A 13,300-nucleotide genomic window follows, 5' to 3' on the forward strand; every position below is an offset into this window, starting at 1 on the left:
ATCAAAGGCAGAGCCACGTGTGAAAGTTCCCACGTGATTTACCAACTGACCTGCCTACACTGTGAAGCTTTCTATGTGGGAATGACCAGCAACAAACTGTCCATTCGCATGAATGGACACAGGCAGTCAGTGTTTGTTGGTAATGAGGATCACCCCGTGGCTAAACATGCCTTGGTGCACGGCCAGCACATCTTGGCAGTGTTACACCATCCAGGTTATCTGTATACTTCCCACTAACACCAGCCTGTCAGAACTCCGGAGATGGGAACTTGCCCTTCAGTATATCCTCTCCTCTCGTTATTCGCCAGGCCTCAATCTCCGCCACTTTCAAGTTGCCGCCGCTTATACCTCACCTGTCTTTCAACAACATCTTTGCCTGTGTACCTCTACCTCGACTGACATCTCTGCCCAAACTCTTTGCCTTTACAAATGTCTGCTTGTGTCTGTGTATGTGTGGATGGATATGTGTGTGTGTGCTTGAGTGTATACCTGTCCTTTTTTCCCCCTAAGGTAAGTCTTTCTGCTCCCGGGATTGGAATGACTCCTTACCCTCTCCCTTAAAACCCACATCCTTTCGTCTTTCCCTCTCCTTCCCTCTTTCCTGTTGAAGCAACCATTGCAAAAGCTTGAATTTTGTGTGTTTGTTTGTGTGTCTATCGACCTGCCAGCGCTTTCGTTCGGTAAGTCACCTCATCTTTGTTTTTATATATAATTTTTCCCATGTGGAATGTTTCCCTCTATTTTTTTATATATATATATATATATATATATATATATATATATATATATATATATATATATATATATGTGTGTGTGTGTGTGTGTGTGTGTGTGTGTGTGTGTGTGTGTGTGTGTGTGTGTGTGTATGTGGTGCTAAATGAGTATCAAAGCTTGCAGCCAGACTTATCTATTACAGATCTTCTGGCTTAAACAAGAATGCACAACTACAACAGTTCTTCTCAGGACCAATCAGCCAGTCATCTGGCTCATAACATTTGAATTCTACAGCATAATTTCGGATGGTTTAGCTGATCTGAATCCCAAGAAAGATCTATATTTTTGCGCTTCATCAGCAGTGTTATAGGAATGAAGTGTTTGCAGTCTGTCAATCACCTGATTTTCCCAATTTTCTAGCCCTCTCATTTTTAACCAGCTCTGTGGTTTCATTTTGTTATTGATGATTCCATTGACTCTGATGCTGCTGGTGGAAGGACTGTTTCCACTCAGGTACTCTCATTAATGGGATTTGTTTCAGATACCCTAGGTTTCCTCTGTGTCAAGATATTATCAGCTCCCTAAGAACTCTGCTGACTTCCTCCACTAACTAATGATCCAACTACAGAACTCAGTTGAATGCCCCACAAACCAGACATCATCATCATCAACTACAGAACTGTCTGAGCTATGTGACATCTCTCAATTTCTATTTTCGTCTTCAACATGGTCCAACAGAGGTTGAGTTCCAGCAGCAAAGACAGATATCTACCTGTTAGCAACCTTGAATCCTTGGTACTTGCTATATATTGTCTTTGAAAAGAAAGCATTACATTCACTCTAACACCCACTCTCCCAGATTTAATTGCTGCTATTCTACTCTACACCTTGCTTATTACAGTTTATAGTCTGTTATTTAGCTGTTAACCATTATTGATGTTGTAGGGAAGTTCTGCTAAAATGTAAATACTTTTATATTAAAGGAGACCACTCACCGAAAAGCAGAAGCATTGAGTCATCAATAGGCACACGCAAAAAGAAAGAAAACTTACACATGCCTGTGCCCCTACATGGTGCTGGTTGGATGCACAGTGACAGAGCTGCATTTTGGCAGATGGACTAGGTAGCACTTCCTACTCCAGTCCTGTCACAGATCTTGCACCTTGTTCTACCAAAGGTGTATGACCCCTGTGGCCAGGGAGTAGGAGTGAGAGTACATAGAGACAGAGTAGGATGTTGTGTTGGTTGGATGGGCAGTGGAACAATACTTTAAGAGGGGTTGGGAGGTTGTTGGGTAGGATATCCCTCATTTCAGGGCATGATGAGACATAATCAATGCCTTGATGAAGGATATGGTTCAATTGTTTCAGTAAAAGGTTATTTTGGGTGACAAGGGGGGCATCTCTTTGTAGCTAATTATTGCGGTTGTTGGGTGTGTGTGAGGATATGGCATGGGAAATCTGTTTGCAGACTACATCTGGGGATGTAGCACCTGTGTATGAAGGCCATCATGAGTCCTTCAGGATAGAGGTAAAGGGATTTCTTGTCAATGGAAATACAGTGTCCACAGGTGGGTAGGCTGTATGGGAGGGATTTTGTGGTGTGGAAAGGGTGGGATCTGTGGAAACACAGGTCCTGTTGGTGCTTAGTGACTTTAATGTGGACAGAGATGTGAGTGAGACAATCAAAGAGATAGAGATCAGTGTCCAGGAAGGTAACATGTTGGGTTGAGGAGGACCTGGTGGGAAAGAATGTATTGAGACTATGAAAGAACGAGAATAAGGTGTCTTGGCCTTGAGTTCAGATCAAGGTTTCCTCTAGAGGCCCATGAACAGCTTGGCATAGGAGGGTGTCATGTGGGTGCCCATGGCTGTACTGCAGATTTGTTTGTATGCCTTCACTTCAAAAGAAAAGTAGCTGGGAGGCAGGATATAGATTAAAAGTTGTATAAGGAATGAGGTGATAGGTTTGGAGTCTGAAGGACATTGAAAGAGGTAGTTTTCTGTAGTGGAAGGCCATGGCCAAGAGGGATGTTGATGTATAGGAAGATTGTATCAGCAGTGATGAGTAGGGATCCAGGAGATAAAGGGGTGGGGAAGGAAGTGGTTTGTCTCTTTGATGTGAAGGCTAGGTTTCAGGCAATGGGCTGGAGGTCTTAGTCAACAGAAGTAGAAATTCTTTCAGTGGTAGTAAATTAGCCAGCTACAATGGAGCATCCAGGATTGTTGAGTTTGTGGATTTTAGGGAGCATGTGAACGTGGGTGTGTGAGGTGCATTGTGGTGAGGAGGGAGCTGGACTTGGGAATGAGGTTCTGGGAAGAGTGTATGGATTTCAGTAGGGATTGGAGATTATGTTGGAGTTCTGGGATGGGACCACTATGCCAGAGGTCATAGGTGGAGGAGACAGACAGTTGTAGAGGCCTTGTCAGGTGGTCACTGCAACTCATTTTGACTGTCTTGGAGCCTTTGTCTACAGGGAGGATGATTAGGTCAGGATTTGTTTTCAGGTTGTGTATGACTGTCCTTTCTGCTGCTGAAAGGTTAGTGATCTCAATCTCTGGTAACCCACTGGCTCCACACCCTCCACTCAACAATTTCCCCTTCCACCATCATGTCTCACCCTCTCGATTCATGCCCCACATCAACTTCAGTGTTATTTGCTGCCCACTGGCTCTGACAACTGTGCATCTTATCTTTAACTCGTGCACTTGCCACCCCTCCCCCCCCCCCCCCCCCACATTCTTAGCCAGCAAACCAGCTCCTTCTATCTGAACCACTGGCCACACACTACCAGTCCCCTCTTCCTTCCTCTCACCTCTTCTCTTCTTGTACGCACCCTGACACAATCCCCACCAGCTATCCACCTGCTGAAATGCAGCACTGTGTCAAGCTAGCATCATGTAGAGGCACAAATTTGTGTGTGTGTGTGTGTGTGTGTGTGTGTGTGTGTGTGTGTGTGTGTGTGTGTCAGTGTAGGCTTTCCTGTAAGAACACAAGAACATTTGAACATCATAACTTTGGAGACCTTGTGGATTTGTTGGTTATTTTTCTTTGAATGCTGTTAAACACAACATAGATGCAGTAATCTGAAATAAAAGGCACTAAATCTACCATGCTATGTTACATTGCTATTCTTCTAGATCCATGAAACTTGGCATCAGCTTCGTGAGCCCACCTTCAGTTGCACACATTGTAAGGAGCTTCTGCACATGCACAGCTGGCGTGACATAATTGCCTTATGGGTCAAAACATATGGATATAGGAAACAAAGTGCACAGTTCATGGTGTGCAAAACTAGCCCCAGTCACTCAGCTACAAGTTTATGTCAATGCCACTAGGTGGTAGCATGCTGCAGCAGACTTTATCCCCATTGGCTTGACATAAATCCCACTAGATGGTAGCACACTCCCCAGATACCTTCTAGTTATATTTTTTGACATAGAGAAGGCCTAGAATACAACTTAGATGCATCTTATCTTCAAGCAGCTTCATGAATGGTTTTTTTGTGAATGTCTACCCATTTTTATTCAGTCATTTCTCCCGCCAAATTATTTTCATTCCTGAGTCAGTGATGTCCAGCCTGATCACTTCAAGCTGGAGAGCAGTGTCCCTCAAGGTAGTACTACATCAGTAGTGAAAAGTTCTGTCCAGTGTTCTTTTTTGTAGATGATTTCTCAGTGTTTTGCTCTTGTTCAAGACTTGCAATGACAACACATGAGTTGCAACTAACTCTTCAGTGTTTGGGTGAATGGGTGCAAAAGAGTGGTTTTAAATTTTCAACCGAGAAGTTTGTGTGTGTTCTTTTTAGCTGGTCTTGTTTCATTTTAAACTTCCCTCAGTTGAGTATGAGGGATGCTGTCCTTAATTTTAAGGACACAGTGGGGTTCCTGGGCCTCATAATTGACTGTAAACTTACATTTTTGCCACAAATTAAGGGCCTAAAAATACAGTTCCTTAAGGCTCTAAGTATTTTAAAATGTATTAGTCACAGTACATGGGGAGCAGACAAGACTTATCTCCTCTGGTTTTACAAAGCCTTTTTGTGATCTTGTCTGGATGGTGGGTGTACAGTGTATGGATCTGTATGGGTGTATGGGTCTCGTATGTAAACATGTTGGATGTGGCACACCATGAAAGGTTCGGTTGGCCACTGGTATGTTCAGAACATGCCCCATACCATGCCTCTGTATAGAGGCTGGTATACCGCCGTGTCACATCAGATGGCAGCTACTTACAGTGCAACAGGCATATAAAACACTGTCCACACCATACACACCTGCATACCCTACTGCCGCTCAGCATCCAATGGAAAGGCTTTTTTGTAACCGGCAATGAGTGGCGAGGCTCTAGGGGAGTTGCACAGAGGATTGCCTTTTAGATATGGGTGGGGCCAGTCTAAATGTTTTGCATCAAGGTTGGAGCAGATTTACGCCTTGGGTCCTGCAGAGCTTGACCAATTTTAAGAAAGTTAGTACACCAGATTTTACATTTCAATCTCTGTTTTTTAACATTTTAGATACACCACAGTTTCACAGTAGTGTACACTGATTCCTCCAAAAAACAAGGGAATTCCCTTGGCTGTTCTATAGTGTTCCCTGACCATGTCACCAGGATTCACCTTTGTGGTGAATGTACAGTTTTCTCAGTGGAGCCCCATGCAATCCTGAAGGCACTTGAACAGATGTGACATATTCAGGACAAACAGTTTCTCATCTGCTCCAATTCCCTTAGTGCCTTACAATCATTACAGAACCAGTACCCAGCTGAGATGTTGGGCCAACTGATAACTGACCAACTACACCTACTCCAACAGCAGGAAAAGCAGGTGTCATTCTGCTGAGTGCCAGGACAAGTGGGGTTACAGGGAAATGATCAGCCCAGTCAGGCTGCCAAGGAGGCCTGCGGAGGACAGGATGTAGCACAGTGTCCTACTCCCCTGAAGGCTGTTGTTTCTGCAATACATAGAAAGTACTTGCAGTTGTGGGATGAGGAATGGCTGGCAGTGATGGACAATAAGCTGAGGTTGGTGAAATCAACTATTTGGCTGTGGCGTTCCTCCTGCCAGTTGCTCAAGCGGGATAAAATGACCCTCGCATCTTCAAATTGTGCGCTGCCCTCTTACACATGGCTTTTTGTTATGGTGAGAGGGTCCTCTGTTTTGTAGTGCTTGTGGCATGTAAAACTCTGTATGCCACATTTTAACAGAGTGTATTTTACACTGTGATACACGGGCAGAAGCAAATATTGGTGGGGATCTGTCATCTATTTTAGTTCATGATGAGGTGTGTGTGTGACAAATGTTTTAGGGTTCTGAGCTGTGTCTGGACTCTGGGCTAAGTTTTTAGGCTGGAGGTTTTAGTGTGTTGCAGTGCCTTGGGTACAGTGTCATTACTAATCCTTCATGCAGTCTCAAATTGGCTCAATCTGATTTTCATCTGCTTCCTAAACTTAAAGAACACCTTCAAGGACTTCAGTTCAATATTGATGAAGGGATGCAAGCAGAGGTGATGACGTGGTTTCATCAACAAAGTCAGTCATTCTACAATAACGGTATCAACAAACTAGTCTCTCCTGGAAGAAATTCATTCATTGCTAGGCTGACTGTGTTGAGAAATAAATATGTTTACGTTAAGAATAAAGATGTAGAATATTAATGACTAGTGTTTTATTTAAAAAGCTTTAAGAATTTTCCCATGAAAAGTTGAGTGGCGTTATTTTTCAGCACGCCCTCATAGAAGATTCTCAGGAAATTTGGAACACTGTTTCTACTGAAATCAGTGCACAGCAAAGTACACATCCTACATACTTTGAGTTTTGATCAATTGATGTAAATGAGGAGATATTTTCTCCACTCAGTTTGCAGTGTTAATAAATGATTCATTGTAACAGAGATATCTTGAAATCCATACATTTCCATTATATGAGCTGAAGCTCAAAATGTTGTTACAGAGTAAGCACTTTCACACACTGGAGCACAGATCCATCAGACAAATGATTTTAATACACTACTGGCCATTAAAATTGCTACACCAAGAAGAAATGCAGATGATAAACGGGTATTCATTAGACAAATATATTATACTAGAACTGACATGTGATTACATTTTCACGCAATTTGGGTGCATAAATCCCCCCCATGAACCATGGACCTTGCCGTTGGTGGGGAGGCTTGTGTGCCTCAACGATACAGATAGCCGTACTGTAGGTGCAACCACAACGGAGGGGTATATGTTGAAGAGGGGCAGCAGCCTTTTCAGTAGTTGCAGGGGCAACAGTCTGGATGATTGACTGATCTGGCCTTGTAACACTAACCAAAACGGCATTGCAAAAAGCAAGGGGAAACTACAGCCCTAATTTTTCCTGAGGGCATGCAGCTTTACTGTACAATTAAATGGTGATGGTGTCCTCTTGGGTAAAATATTCTGGAGGTAAAATAGTCCCCCATTCAGATCTCTGGGCGGGGACTACTCAAGAGGACATCGTTATCAGGAGAAAGAAAACTGGCATTCTACAGATCGGAGCATGAAATGTCAGATCCCTTAATCAGGCAGGTAGGTTAGAAAATTTAAAAAAGGAAATGGATAGGTTAAAGTTAGATATAGTGGGACTTAGTGAAGTTTGTTGGCAGGAGGAACAAGACTTTTGGTCAGGTGAATACAGAGTTATAAATACAAAATCAAATAGGGGTAATGCAGGAATAGGTTTAATAATGAATAAAAAATTAGGAGTGCGGGTAAGCTACTACAAACAGCATAGTGAACGCATTATTGTGGCCAAGATAGACACAAAGCCCACACCTAATACAGTAGTACAAGTTTATGTGCCAACTAGCTCTGCAGATGAAGAAGTTGATGAAATGTATGATGAGATAAAAGAAATTTTCAGGTAGTGAAGGGAGATGAAAATTTAGTAGTCATGGGTGACTGGAATTTGACAATAGGAAATGTAAGAGAAGGAAATGTAGTAGGTGAATATGGATTGGGGCTAAGAAGTGAAAGCGGAACCCACCTGGTAGAATTTTGCACAGAGCATAACTTAATCATAGCTAACACTTGGTTCAAGAATCATGAAAGAAGGTTGTATACATGGAAGAACCCTGGAGATACTAAAAGGTTTCAGATAGATTATATAATGGTAAGACAGAGATTTAGGAATCAGGTTTTAAATTGTAAGACATTTCCAGGGGCAGATGTGGACTCTGACCACAATTTATTGGTTATGAACTGTAGATTAAAACTGAAGAAACTGCAAAAAGGTGGGAATTTAAGGAAATGGGATCTGGATAAACTGAAAGAACCAGAGGTTGTACAGAGTTTTGGGGATTGCATAAGGAACAATTGACAGGAATGGGGGGAAAGAAATACAGTAGAAGAAGAATGGGTAGCTTTGAGGAATGAAATAGTGAAGACAGCACAGGATCAAGGAGGTAAAAAGACGAGGGCTAGTATAAATCCTTGGGTAACACAAGAGATACTAAATTTAATTGATGAAAGGAGAAAATACAAAAATGCAGCAAGTGAAGCAGGCAAAAAGGAATACAAACGTCTCAAAAATGAGATCAACAGGAAGTGCAAAATGGCTAAGCAGGGATGGCTATAGGACAGATGTAAGGATGTAGAGGCTTATCTCACTAGGTGTCAGATAGATACTGCCTACAGGAAAATTAAAGAAACCTTTGGAGAAATGAGAACCACTTGCATGAATATCAAGAGCTCAGATGAAAACCCAGTTCTAAACAAAGAAGGGAAAGCAGAAAGGTGGAAGGAGTATATGGAGGGTCTATACAGGGGCGATATACTTGAGGACAATATTATGGAAATGGAAGAGGAGGTAGATGAAGATGATATGGGAGTTATGATATTGCGTGAAGAATTTGACAGAGCACTGAAAGACCTAAGTCGAAACAAGGCCCCGGGAGTAGACAACATTCCATTAGAACTACTGACGGCCTTGGGAGAGCCAGTCCTGACAAAACTCTACCATCTGGTGAGCAAGATGTATGAGACAGGTGAAATTCCCTCAGACTTCAAGAAGAATATAATAATTCCAATCCCAAAGAAAGCAGGTGTTGACAGATGTGAAAATTACCGAACTATCAGTTTAATAAGTCACAGCTGCAAAATACTAACGCGAATTCTTTACAGACGAATGGAAAAACTGGTAGAAGCCGACCTCAGGGAAGATCAGTTTGGATTATGTAGAAATGTTGGAACACGTGAGGCAATACTGACCCTACGACTTATCTTAGAAGAAACATTAAGGAAAGGCAAACCTACGTTTCTAGCATTTGTAGACTGAGAGAAAGCTTTTGACAATGTTGACTGGAATACTCTCTTTCATATTCTGAAGGTGACAGGGGTAAAATACAGGGAGCGAAAGGCTATTTACAATTTGTACAGAAACCAGATGGCAGTTATAAGAGTCAAGGGACATGAAAGGGAAGCAGTGGTTGGGAAGGGAGTAAGACAGAGTTTTAGCCTCTCCCTGATGCTATTCAATCTGTAAATTGAGCAAGCAGTAAAGGAAACGAAAGAAAACTTTGGAGTAGGTATTAAAATCCATGGAGAAGAAATAAAAACTTTGAGGTTTGCCGATGACATTGTAATTCTGTCAGAGACAGCAAAGGACTTGGAACAGCAGTTGAACGGAATGGACAGTATCCTGAAAGGAGGGTATGAGATGAACATCAACAAAACCAAAACAAGGATAATGGAATGTAGTCGAATTAAGTCAGGTGATGCTAAGGAATTAGATTAGGAAGTGAGACACTGAAAGTAGTAAAGGAGTTTTGCTATTTGGGGAGCAAAATAACTGATGATGGTAGAAGTAGAGAAGATATAAAATGTACACTGGCAATGGCAAGGAAAGTATTTCTGAAGAAGAGAAATTTGTTAACATCGAGTATAGATTTAAGTGTCAGGAAGTCATTTCTGCAAGTACTTGTATGGAGTGTAGCCATGTATGGAAGCGAAACATGGACGATAAATAGTTTAGACAAGAAGAGAATAGAAGCTTTTGAAATGTGGTGCTACAGAAGAATGCTGAAGATTAGATTGGTAGATCACATAACTAATGAGGAGGTATTGAATAGAATTGGGGAGAAGAGGAGTCTGTGGCACAACTTGACTAGAAAAAGGGATCGGTTGGTAGGACATGTTCTGAGGCATCAAGAGATCACCAATGTAGTACTGGAGGGCAGCATGGAGGGTAAAAATCGTAGAGGGAGACCAAGAGATGAATACAATAAGCAGATTCAGAAGGATGTAGGCTGCAGTAGGTACTGTGAGATGAAGAGGCTTGCACAGGATAGAGTAGCATTGAGAGCTGCATCAAACCAGTCCCCGGACTGAAGACCACAACAACAACAACAGATCCTGAGAAATCAGTACCCAGAACAACCACCTCTGGCCATAATAACAGCCTTGATACGCCTGAGCATTGAGTCAAACAGAGCTTGGATGGCGTGTACAGGTACAGCTGCCCATGCAGCTTCAACATGATACCATAGTTCATCAAGAGTAATGACTGGCGTATTGTGACGAGCCAGTTACTTGCCCACCATTGACCAGACATTTTCAATTGGTGAGAGATCTGGAGAATGTGCTGGCCAGGGCAGCAGTCAAACATTTTCTGTATCCAGAAAGGCCCGTACAGGACCTGTAACATGTGGTCATGCATTATCCTGCTGAAATGTAGGGTTTCACAAGGATCGAATGAAAGGTAGAGCCATGGGTCGTAACACATCTGAAATGTAACTTCTACTGTCAAAGTGCCGTCAATGCGAACAAGAGGTGACTGAGACATGTAACCAATGGCACCCCATACCATCACGGCGGGTGATATGCCAGTATGGCGATGAATACATGCTTCCAATGTGCATTCACCGCGATGTCGCCAAACATATATGCGACCATCATGATGCTGTAAACAGAACCTGGATTCATCCGAATAAATGACGTTTTGCCATTCGTGCACTCAGGTTCGTCATTGAGTAAACCACCGCTTGCTCTCCTGTCTGTGATGTAGCATCAAGGGTAACTGCAACCATGGTCTCCGAGCTGATAGTCCATGCTGCTGCAAACATCGTTGAACTGTTCATGCAGATGGTTGTTGTCTTGCAATCGTCCCCATCTGTTGACTGAGGGATCGAGACGTGGCTGTATGATCCGTTACAACTATGCAGATAAGATGCCTGTCATCTTGACTGCTTGTGGTAAGAGGTCATTGGGATCCAGCATGGTGTTCTGTATTATGCTCCTGAACCCACCGATTCCATATTCTGCTGACAGTCATTGGATCTTGACCAACGCGAGCAGCAATCTTGCGATACAATAAACTGCAATCGCGATAGGCTACAATCCGACTTTTGTCAAAGTCGGAAACGTGATGGTACGCTTTTCTCCTCCTTACACAAGGCATCATAACAATGTTTGATCAGGCAACGCCGGTCAACTGCTGTTTGTGTATGAGCCATCGGTTGGAAACTTCCCTCATGTGAGCACATTGTAGGTGTCACCACCGGCGCTAACCTTGTGTGAATACTCTGAAAAGCTAATTATTTGCATATCACACCATCTTCTTCCTATCGGTTAAATTTTGCATCTGTAGCACATCATCTTCATGGTGTAGCAATTTTAATGGCCAGTAGTGTAAATGGCCCCAAGTGACTACCATATAATGCCAGTTGCTTTTTGTTAGTTCTCCTTTAGCTCAGTATGTATAAAAATGCCAGGATTTTTATGTATGCAGGATATTTGTTAATAAATAACCTGGGAAAGAAATATTTATTAGATAATCATTACTTTCTTAGACCCAGTGGTTTCTCTAGTGCTATTCACAAGTGTGCTCCTCTTTGATCAAATACATGTTTGGTCTAATTTGCTCAGACAGGTCTGATGATTATTATGGTATAAAATACTGTCAAAATCTGTTCTATACAAAATGAGAGATCAGAACATGATAAACCAAATGAGATGTAGTCTCCACCATACTTCTGAGACAGATTGAACAACAGTAAGTGCCAGTTCACATCTTGCAATTACATCACTGACATGAGGTATCCATGTGAGCTGGGTATCAAGTTTCTCCTAGGAATCTAATTTGTGGATTTAATGCAAATCAGATGGACGCAAGAACCATCTAATTATTCTCTTTGAAAATTGTGTAACCGATCATTTTTCTGCTGTGATTGCAACCCTTTTGTTGAACAACCATTGATTAACATTCTTCAATGCATTATTCACATAGTCCTCTGTTTGGTCTTCTGACTTGAATAGAAGCAGACAACATCTGTGTACTGAAGACTGCGAACTGAAGCTGGGACACACACCTTGAGGTCATACGAATAAATAATGTAGATCAAGCAGCTTAGTGTTGCACCCTGCAACAATCTTTCCTGCCAATGTAAGCGCACTGGACAAAACATTAATCGCATTCAGAAGACATCATGTTAATACTCAGTAACACCACCTCTAGCCTTGATAATGACCTAAATTCAGTGAAGAAGAGACTCCATAATTTCTTCGCGTATGTCACATCCAGTTGAAACTACTTACTGAGGATTAGATCTTGTAGAGCTATTAATTTATGAGGATGTTGATTATTACATTTCACTTGTTGTTCCAAATAGTCCCAGAAAATTTCTGCAGGATTGAAATTTGATGATTTAGCATACCAGTTAAGTTGATAAGGTGCCTGAGTGTTCCTCAAACTGAGAATGTATGTATTCAATGCTGTGAACATGGCAGTTACCATCTGGAAATGTCCAGAGCATAAGCAGTGTGAATATGTGGAATGAATGGCATTCCTTAGTCACTGAGAATTTTGAAGTCAACAGCATCATTCATGTTCATGGTAATATAATAAGTGGACCCAGGTAGTGGTACAAAAGACATCACCAAAACATAGAGAAACTCCTCCAACCAGAAACAAAAAAACTCCACACATTGCATATCAAACACCTCATTGAACTATAGGTACACTTGACACTTTGCATCATTTGAAAAGACACAAAACTCCGACTTACTGTGCCACACTACATGTCTCCAATTTGTAACAGCCCACTGTCCGTGCTATATGGCCCATCAAAGATGTGCAACTTTAAGTGCCGCAGGACCAATAGCCTTTTGCAAGGTACCTGATTCCAAATGACCATTGCATGCAGTTCCCTTCACAATGTTCCCTCAGCAACTGTTTGTGGAAATGGGCTAACATTCACTGAGAACAGCAGTTACTGTTGAATGTGAAACCAGTTGTCATTGACAGGGTGTGACACTCATCTCGGGTACCTATTACTTAGGATCTTTTTACAACCTCTGTTCTTAAGTTGTGTTTCCTGGCTGCAAGGATATATCATCCTTGTAAACACATTGGACAGTTCACATTGATACACCAAAAACCGGGCAACTTCATTCCTTATGTGGACAGGAGCATGTCCAAACAACATAGCTCATTTCGACCATTTTGTCATGTTACCACATCAACCCATCTTACGGCACTGATCTCATACACCTGAATGGCACATACAAATCACTACACTGCCACGACTTACATCAGTGGTAGAGGACCACGTGGTACTAGTTCTACA

At 42.1% G+C, this 13,300-nt stretch overlaps 1 protein-coding gene across 1 annotated transcript in view; it reads left to right on the forward strand.

The window, feature by feature from the left end:
• The window catches only part of LOC126482026 (dual specificity calcium/calmodulin-dependent 3',5'-cyclic nucleotide phosphodiesterase 1-like), a 671,133-nt gene that overhangs the window by 541,946 nt on the left and 115,887 nt on the right, over nucleotides 1-13,300 (forward strand). The gene's annotated exons all lie outside the window — the stretch shown is intronic.

Source organism: Schistocerca serialis, chromosome 5 (assembly GCF_023864345.2).
Source record: "Schistocerca serialis cubense isolate TAMUIC-IGC-003099 chromosome 5, iqSchSeri2.2, whole genome shotgun sequence".
Taxonomy (NCBI): domain Eukaryota; kingdom Metazoa; phylum Arthropoda; class Insecta; order Orthoptera; family Acrididae; genus Schistocerca; species Schistocerca serialis.